The sequence below is a fragment of the Anolis carolinensis genome, unplaced genomic scaffold (assembly GCF_035594765.1).
Source record: "Anolis carolinensis isolate JA03-04 unplaced genomic scaffold, rAnoCar3.1.pri scaffold_17, whole genome shotgun sequence".
Lineage (NCBI taxonomy): Eukaryota > Metazoa > Chordata > Lepidosauria > Squamata > Dactyloidae > Anolis > Anolis carolinensis.
Window position 1 is genome coordinate 1391655 of NW_026943827.1, and position 10262 is coordinate 1401916.

The 10262-nt window shown below is 46.9% G+C and overlaps 1 protein-coding gene across 2 annotated transcripts in view; it reads right to left on the reverse strand.

Moving 5' to 3' along the window:
- The window catches only part of LOC134294593 (oocyte zinc finger protein XlCOF6-like), a 55047-nt gene extending 49940 nt beyond the window's left edge, over window positions 1–5107 (reverse strand). Inside the window, exon 1 of one of the 2 annotated variants that reach the window (XR_010001410.1) lies at window positions 4535–5107. The gene's annotated coding sequence lies outside the window, so the exon portion shown is untranslated. The remainder of the gene's footprint in view (window positions 1–4534) is intronic. The other variant, XM_062966159.1, reaches the window with a different exon arrangement.
- Window positions 5108–10262: the final 5155 nt, after the last annotated feature.

Consider the following 10262-nt stretch of genomic DNA (forward strand, 5'->3'; position numbering starts at 1 on the left):
ATGTTATCCCTTGATTCTGTAAGGCTGAAAACAAAAACGACTGGGAGAAGAATTGGCTTCAGAGGGAATTTCCAAAAGAAATGTCCTGGTATTCTATCTCCCCAAACTCTGGCACCCTCACATGGTTAAGACAGATATGGAAGGAAGGTTTCTAATGGTAATGATAGAACTACAAACAAATACCCTATATACTCAAGTATAAGCCGGCTTTTTCAGCACATTTTTAATCTTGAATAGCCCCTCTTAGCTTATACTCGGGTGAGGGAGGGAAGGAGGGAGGCGGGTGTTGCTGAGGGTCTCCTGTCACCATTTGCAGTCCTTGTGATTGAATGAAAGCGGGCGCCTCCCTGAAGTTACAAGGCCGCACTTGAGGGAGGGCCACCATGCTTCACCACCAGCAGATGCGCTGAGGGAAAAGTGCCCGGCTCCCTCCTCGCCAGCCTCCTATTTGCCGCCCGGCCGCTCACCTGAGCCAGGAGAAGGAGGCGCCATCCCTTCAGGGAGATGGCGGGATACAAAAATAAAGTTGTTGTTGTTGTTGTTATTATTATTAGGGGGAGACAATGTGGCACAATATGGTGCTGTGTTTTACAGGGACTAACAGATAAATACAACAATTCAAGCAAAATTATGGATCAGGTGAAGGTGATATCGCTCAACTGCTGAGGCCTTGGCTCCTGCTATAAACAGAAAATGATTACCAATCAGATTCTTAAATCTAAAGGTGACACAATTTTTCTAAAGGAAACACATCAATCAAAAGAAAAATGACATAAACTGAAAATAAAAGGAACCTCAAACGATGAAAAGACTTATGAATCCTCCAAAGTGAGAGGGAGTGGCATTCTGTGGATATATAAATAAAACTAAATTGTACAAACCACAAAAAGGAGGGTTAGGTCTCTCAGATATTAAATTATATTATCATGCCAACCAAATAAGGTAAGTAGTCAAAGGATTAGCGAAGCAAGAAAAACTGGAAGGGCCAGATCAGTGGTTCTCAACAAAGGAACTGGGTGAGCTCCTGCTGTTAGCCCCAGCTTCTGCCAATTTAGCAGATTGAAAATATGTAAATGTGAGTAGATCAATAGGTACCGCTCTGGCGAGAAGGTAGCAGCGCTCCATGCAGGCATGCTGGCCACATGACCCAGGAGATGTCTACGGACAACGCCGGCTCTTCGGCTTAGACTCAACTGAACTTAATGTCAAGGGTAAACCTTTACGTTTACCAACCTCACCTGCTTCATAGGAAATCTGCTACAAAACAGGAGCTTTTTGCTGAATTCCAGGGCCAGAGAAGCAGATGGAGGAAAGAGAAGAACGGTCTCCCTCAGGGGAGGGTGCTTGCTCCATCCATATTTCACATTTACACAAATGAGCAGCCATTGCCAGAAGGGACGGAGTTTCATCTATGCTGACGATCGTGCCATCACCGCCCAAACAGGGAGCTTTGAAATGGTTGAACAGAAGCTCTCTGAAGCTTTAGGTGCTCTTACTGCCTATTACAAGGAAAACCAGCTGATCCCTAATCCATCTAAAACACAAACGTGTGCTTTTCACCTTAAGAACAGACAAGCATGTCGAACTCAGAGGATGACCTGGGAAGGAATCCCACTGGAGCATTGCAGCACACCAAAACACCTGGGAGTTACGCTGGAACATGTTCTGACTTACAAGAAGCACTGTTTAAATGTCAAGCAAAACGTGGGCACTAGAAATAACATTATACGAAAGCGGACTGGCCCAACTTGGACATCACAACCAGACACAGTGAAGACATCTGCCCTTGCACTTGGCTACTCTGCTGCTGAATACACATGCGCAGTGTGGAATACATCTCACCACGTTAAAACAGTGCATGGCTCTTAATGAGACATCCCCAATTATCACAGGATGTCTATGCCCTACACCACTGGAGAAATTATACTGCTTAGCCTGCATTGCACCACCTGACATCCGCTGGGAAGTAGCAGCCTGTAATGAAAGGACCAAGGCAGCGACATCTCCGGCCCATCCTCTGTTCTGGTATCAACTAGCATGCCAACACCTTAAATGAAGAAATAGCTTTCTAAGATCTACAGAGATACTCGCAGGAAAACCTCAGTAAGCGAGAGTCCAAAAGTGGCAGGCTAAAACTCAGAACCTTAATCAGTTGCTGACGCCGGATGAGAGACTCCCCCCTGGGCACACAGAAGACTGGGCGACTTGGAAGGCGCTGAACAAACTGCGCTCTGGCACCATGGGATGTAGAGCCAACCTTAAGAAATGGGGCCACAAAGTGGAGTCCGCAACATGCGAGTGTGGAGAAGAGCCAACCACAGACCACCGACTACAATGCATTCTGAGCCCTGCTACATGCACAAAGGAGGACCTTCTAAACAGCAACACCAGAGTCACTCACTCCAAGTGGCCAGCTACTGGGCAAAAGACATTTAGTATTAATGCCAAGTTTTTTTCTAAAAAAAAAAATCTCTATGTTTGCAAATCCATTACAACTTGTACCCTCGGTTCAATTCTGACACGAGAAATGAATACCCAAATAAATAAATAAGAAGGGAGGAGGAAGGGAAGGAAGAAGGGATGAAGGAAGGGAGAGGAGGAGGGAAGGAACAAGGAAGTGATTGAGAATTGGAAAATATAGATATTGACACCTATATATTGTATGTACACAATAATAATAATAATAATAATAATAATAATAATAATAATAATAATTTTATTCTTATTTCCCACCACCATCTCTCTCCCCGAAGTGACTCGGGGCGGCTTGCATGGGGACCAAGCCCAGCATGAACAAGGATCCCAAGGTAAAACACAATTAAAAACATATAACAAATAAACAATATAATTAAAACTGTTGAAATGAGAAAAAATAAAAACGCCATAAAACGACATAATCAACTGACATCAACCGACCAGTAAGCGGAAAAAGTGGGCACGATCAGATTCGAGAGGGCAGGGCAAGGGCTTGTGCAAAACGCAGACTATATTTATTTATTCATTTACTACATCTATATATCGCTTTTCTCCCCCTAAGGTAGGCACAGGCAAAGTAAGGCCCGGGGGGGGGGGTGGATGTGGCCCCCTGGGCGCTTCCCTCCGGCCCCCCTCCTCACGTTCCCTGCCCTCTTGGCATAAGGACAGGGTGGCCGGCCGCATCCTCAGGCCAAAATACGAGGAGGAAGGCACGTAGCAGCTGAGAACCTTATGGAGCGCTCCCAGCCACTGCGTGTCTCACCCTCCTCCCCATCCTTATGCTCGAGGACGGCTCAAGGAAGCGGAGCCTGAGAGCCCTCTGGAGCACACTCGGCTGCGGCCTGCCTCGCCCTCCTCTCAGCATAAGGCCCAGAGAACAGCCCGAGGAGGGTCAAAGAGGGTCGGGGGAGGAGGATGGGAAGGACTGGGTTCTGGCACAACTGGTTAATAGCCAGCAGCAAAAGATCTCTGCTGACCCAAAGGCCATGAGTTCAAAACCCGTGTCGGATTAAGCTCCCCCCTCTGTTCTACTTGACCGTCATCCAGACATCACAGTCGACCCAACCAAGGATGGATCTGGACCACACTTGCCACGGATGATGGGACTTGCAGTACCTTCACTGACACCTCGACCCCCACCGACAATAGACTGGCCCCACCACCAACTGAACATACTGAGAATGCGTTGGTGAGAATGGACCTTGGTTTTGGGAGTTGTAGTTCACCTGCAGCCAGAAAGCACTGAACCCAGCTGAGGTCAGATCTGGACCCGACTTGGCACACAGACCCAACATGGCCAGCTGTGCACGCAGGCCTGCTTTAATAATAATAATAATAATAATAACAACTGGTCGCCATCCCAGGTGACAGTCGCATTGACAAAAAACAATACGAAAAACTCAGCCGCTTTCAGGACCTCAAGATTGAACTTCAAAGACTCTGGTAGAAACCAGTGCAGGTGGTCCCGGTGGTGATGGGCACATTGGGTGCCGTGCCAAAAGATCTCAGCCGGCATTTGGAAACAATAGACATTGACAAAATCACAATCTGCCAACTGCAAAAGGCCACCCGACTGGGATCTTCACACATCATCCGCAAATACATCACACAGTCCTAGACGCTTGGGAAGTGTTCGACTTGTGGTTTTGTGACACGAAATCCAGCAGATCTATCTTGTTTGCTGTGTCATACAATAAAATAATAATAATATTGTAAAATGAGTACAATAATATATAATGAACTATTATAATAATTATAATAATAATAATAGATCTGTATTTATTTCCTTCTCTTCTCCCTCTCGGGACCCAAAGCGACTGAGAACGTATTAAAACAACAGAGCAGATGGATCCTAGAAACACAACGGGAGAGACAGGTGAAGGGAACCCACTGGAGCAGACCTTCAAGCCCGAGAGGCGTCCCGTGGAGACCCGTCTGGGGAAGAGGGCATCCTGGGAGTTGTAGGCCTCCCTCCCTTCCCTCACACCCCGAGGCAGGCCGGGCTCCTTCCCCTCCCCCCGGGCACCCCAGGCGAGCCCCCCTCCCTCTCCCTACAGACCTCTCTCTCTCTCTCTCGGCCTCTCCGTCCTCTTCCCTCCGCCGCCTTCTTTCCCGCCTCACAGACACAGACCAGGCCTCAGGCCAGGCCAGGCGCCGCCATCTTCCCCTTCGTCCTCCTCCTTCCCCGGAGCCCGCCCTCGCCCCCTCCCATTGGCTGAGCCCGGGATGCCCCGCCCACCGGAGGAACCCCATTGGCTGCCTGCCGCTCCCCCTCCTTTGATTGACGGGCGGCAAGGCGGGGCTTGTGTGGGCAGAGAGAGGCCTGTGAAGCCACGGACTGTGAGGCCTTCCTTCCTTCCCTCCTGGGAGTTGTAGTTCGCCCTCAACCGGGGACACCGGGACCCCCACCCAGGATGGGCCTGGCCCGCCCTCGGCACACGGAGCCCCCGGGACTGGCTCAGCCAATGGGAGGGGAGGGGAGGGGAGGGGCTGGCCCGTGGGAGTTGTAGTTCTCCCTCCCGCCAGAGAGGGCGCCCAGCCCCACCCGGGAGGCCTCTGAGCACACTCGCCCCGCCTCTCGCTCTTCCGCCACCGAGGGAGGTCCTGGCAGATCCTGGGAGTTCAGACACAACCTCAGGCCTTTGGGATGATTGAAACACTGACTCGGTCAAAGAACCTGGGCAACAGTAGGTTGTTATTATTATTATTATACTGTTACAATACATTGTTATATAATAATAATAATATTATAATATTATTTGATAATAATATAATAAATTATAACAGTATAATATGTAATAATATTATAATATAATAATCATGTTATAATGATACAAAGTTATAATGCTATACTATATTATATAATAATATAACCATTGCAGTACATAAGATTTCCTTCCTTCGTGATGGTCGGCCACGGCATGAGGTCCCAGCGAAGCCCCCTTCCCTTCCACAGCCTTACATCATTATTTTACAATACAATATATTTTATATTATAATAGAATTGTTATATTTGAGTATTATATATTATTATTATTATTATAGTGATAAAGTGTGATATGATGTAGTTATAAAATATTATACTACATTGCATTATTATTTTATAATATATAATATTATATATCATGTCATTATAATATATTACAATTATTATATTATCATATGATTATGACTATATTATTGACATCAAATCAGATAGGATAAGATAATTATAAAATTATAATATCATACAATATTATAATTATCCTATCCGATTTGTTGTCGATCCACTCCTTTGGGCTTCACGCAAATCTACCCTTTGCCAAAATATACGATCCTGTGCTTTGACCAAAGTCAAATTACAATTATGATATAATACTTATGATAATATTTAATTATATATTATTGTACTCTTTTTATAGTAAAAGGTAAAGGTTTCCCCTGATGTTAAGTCCAGTCGTGACCAACTCTGGGAGTTGGTGCTCATCTCCATTTCTAAACCGAAGAGCCGGTGTTGTCCATAGACACCTCCAAGGTCATGTGGCCTTCCTATGTGGCACCTATTGATCTACTCACATTGGCATGTTTTTGAAATGCTAGGTTGGCAGAAGCTGGAGCTAACAGTGGGTGCTCACTCCGCTCCCGGGATTTGAACCTGGGACCTTTCGGTCTGCAAGTTCAGCAGCTCAGTACTTTAACACACATCACCACCGGGACTCATTCTTTTTATAATGTTATATTATTATTATTATTATTATTATTTTATGATTGTTATATATTATTCCAATGGCTTTCCCATCCTGCCCCTCCTCTGGTCCTGTCCATCAAGGGAGCTCTTCCCCCCTCCCTCCCTCCCCCTCCCTCCCTGGATGGCTGTTCTGTGCCTGCAGGGGGCGCCATGGAGACCCTTGTGATGCGCTGCAGCATCTCCCTCTGAAGGCCGTTCCCTTGGGAAGCTCACTTTCCCGTTCACAGCAGGAAGGCAGGCAGTTGCTGTCTCTCTCTCTTTGATTCTTGTTCCTTGCCCATTGCTTTTGCAGCCTGTCGCTGTGTCGCCCAGTTGGGTCCACATCCCGGTGAGTCTTTTTTGCTCCTCGTGTGGGGAGGAGGGGAGGAGCAGAGGGACCTAGATGGGCGGAGGGTGCCCCTCTTGGTTCTCTTGGACCCCTCAGCTGCCTTATTTATTTCGTGTCAAAAGCATTGCATAATAAATAAAATTAAAAGTGATAAAATAAAGGAAATCACAAGCAGCTAAATAGTTTTAGACCAAAAGCGAGCAACAGTGCCTGCATTGTTGATAGCTTTGAACAACTCCTCCTCTGTCCATGAGGCAGGGCATTGTGGGCAAGCATACAAATGCAGAGTTGTTTGTTCTGCTCCACAGTCACACAAGGGGAGGATTCCTCCAGGTAGTGCCACTTTGCCAGGTTCCCTTTAGATCTGCCCACTCCGCTTCTGAGTCTGTTCAGGGACTTCCAAGTTGCCCATTCTTGGTTTGGCCCTGGAGGAAGGAAGACCCTCGTGGGGGGCCATCCAGTTGGCATTGCCTGGTTTAGCTGCCCAGAGGGACACCCTTGCTGCTGCTGGAGGAACATCAAGAGGAGGGAGTGGTGGTTCTCATGAAGCCCTTCCTTGATTTGAGTCTGGTGGGAGGAGGGTGATAGTCATGCAGTGGGTGGCTTTCACAATGTTCAACCTGATTTCTCCCACGTTAGGAACAATTTCCCATCGCACGTCAGGAGGGGCAATGCCAGCTAAGTTGTAGAGTTTATCAACAGGTGTAGGTTTAAGGCCTCCTGTGATGATTCTGCATGTTTTTCGTTCAGTGCCTTGTCCACCTGCTTCGCATGGGCAGACTTGTTCCAGACAGGACAGTCTCACTCAGCAGTTGAGAAAGACAAGGCCAGGGCTGATGTTCTTATTACTTGTGGGTCTGCACCCCATGCACTGCCAGTACGTTTCTGCAGGATGTTTTTGCGTGCAGCTACTTTGTGCTTGGTGTTCATGCAGTGTTTCCTATATGTTAGTTTTCGATCTAAGGTGACACCAAGATATTTAGGATGGAAACAGTGTTCGAGCTCTTGGCCTTCAATACTGTAGACCACGGTCTCCTTCTGGGATGCCTGGTGGGAATGGGACTTGGGGGCACCGTCTAGCAGTGGGTCTGGTCCTTCCTGGAGGTATTTTTGGGGGACACCTTCTCGGCCGCACAGCCATTGCTCTTCCAAAAGGCCTTCGGTGTTTAGTTGTTGCTGGATTGATCTATCTGTCCATTCCATAATAGTCCCATTGTTGTTGTCTTGCCATTTTATACCGCACTTTATTGTCCATTCAACTTGAGATTTCCTTTTCCCATTTCGTAACACTCTGCATTTCGCCTGGGATCTACGAATTAGTCTCCTGTTTTAAATACTGTATCCTGCTTGTTGATTTTAATGATTGTTTTTATTGATGTTGATGTTTTTTTTACTGGGATAATTGTTTTATTGCTTTGTTACTGTTATTTGTTTGTTTTATCGGGCCTGGCCCCATGTAAGCCGCCCTGAGTCCCTTCGGGGAGATGGGGCGGGGTATAAAAATAAAGTTATTATTATTATTATTATTATTATTATTATTATTATTATTATTATTATTACTTTTATTATTATTATTATTATTGTTGTGGGGTTTTGCAGGGTTCAGTCTCAATGACATGGCTTTCTTGGGGGCTAATGACCCCTTTGGCTTTGCTTTGGCTTTGCTTTGAGAGGCGCCCGATGGGGGTGCTGGGGGACACCTGCTCGGACCTTTGGCCTTTGGCTTGTGGGGTGCCGCAAGGCTCGATTCCTTCCCCCATGCTATTGAACACAGACATGAAACCGCTGGGTGAGCTCATCTGGAGCTTTGGAATTTGGTGCCATCTGTGGGCATGTTTTCATGGGAGCATTGGGTAAGTATTACTTATTCTGTTGTATCTTATCTTATTTATGGATGACACCTCTTGGTCCGTACTTATAATGTTTCGTTTGCATTTTCTATGTATTTTGCTTTGTTGTTGTTTACTTAACCTTTAGATTGTTTCTATATTTATCCTCATTGACTTTGTTTATACTGTTTATATTGTTTGCAAGCCGCTCCGACTCCCTTCGGTGAGAGGGGGCAGGAGATTGATGCCCCCCAGGCCTGGAAACCCCAATGATCACAGCCCCACACCAAAGCCCAGAAGAGGGAGAAGCAAGCAGTTTAGTTTGAAATATCAAAAGGATTGGGAAAATTCCGGAACGGGGAAATAGGAAGTATATCCCAAAAGGGTTTAGCAAGAAGCAACATCCAACCGGAGTTCAAATCCCTCAATCAGATTCCAAGGCAATACAACCCAGGAATAGCCAAAAACCGAAAGAAACGCTTGCGTCCACAAGCACATAAAAGGAATGCAATAATATATAATAAACATTTTATAAAGTAAAAGGTAAAGACTTCCACTGACGTTACGTCCAGTCGTGTCCGCCTCTGGGGGTCGGGGCTCATCTCCATTTCTAAGCCGAAAAGCCGGCATTGTCCGTAGACGTCTCCAAGGTCATGTGGCCAGCATGGCCGCATGGAGCGCCGTTACCTTCCCACTGGATATGAGCCCCGACCCCCAGAGGGGGGTCTACTCACATTTGCGCGTTTTCGAACTGCTAGGTAGGCAGAAGCGGGAGCTAACAGCGGGAGCTCACCCCGCTCCCTGGATTTGAACCGCTGACCTTTCAGTCAGAAAGTTCAGCAGCTCAGCGGTTTAATAGACTGCACCACTGGGGGCAGCAATGGAGAACCCTGGGCCACGTCATGAGAAGACAGGAAAGTTTGGAGAAGAGAATTATGATGGGGAAAATGCAAGAGGAAGAGCGGTGTATAAATTAATTAATTAAATGAATAAATAAAAGGAATATGTCGTTGGCTGGTCATCGGCTGGCTGCAGTACTCTGTGGATGGGGGTGAACGACCACAAGTCCCAGAGCAATTGCCCCGAAACATCTGTCAGTATCCACAGCAGGCAGTGTCCAGTCTGTGTGCCAAGTTTGGTCCAGATCCATCATTGGCTGGGTTCACTGGCCTTTGGATGCAGGTGAACCACAACTCCCAAAATAAAGGCCCCTTCCCACAAACACCGGCAATGTGTTCAGTTGGTCATGAGGCTTCTGTGTGTGAAGTATGGTCCTGGTCCATTGTCGGTGGGGGTCACTGTTTCTCTGGATGCAGGTGAACTATAACTCCCTTTCCCCCAAACTTGTCCAATATGTTCTATGGGGGCTCTATGTGCCAAGTTTGGTCCTGGTCCATCATTGGTGGGGTTCAAAGTGCTCGTTCATTGCAGGTGAACTATAAACTACCCCCAAATGTGCAGGCCAATTCCCCTCCAAACCCACCAGTATTCAAATCTGGGCATATCGGGTCTGCATGGCAAGTTTGGTCCAGACCCATCATTGTTTGGGTTCATAGCATTCTGGGTGGAGGTGAACTACAACTCCTCTAAATTCCAATCCCAGTGCTCTGACTTGATGCAGGGTGAACTACAACTTCCACCATGTGGAGTCAATCCCCAAACTCCTCCAGTATGTTAAGTTTCTGCTCAGTTCTGCTGTGTTTGTTATGCAGAGAGATTGGAAAGGGAAGGGCAGTAGGCGGGGTCATGCAAATTTCTCAGCAATGGAGAGCCCTGGGATGCCTGCCTGTGGTGCAGAAGCAAAATCTAGGATGAAATTGTCCCCAAATGAAAGCATTCCTTGGGCGGTGGGCCGTAGTGTTTGGGAAGGACTTTGGCAGGGTTTGGGCTACATGTTCATGGC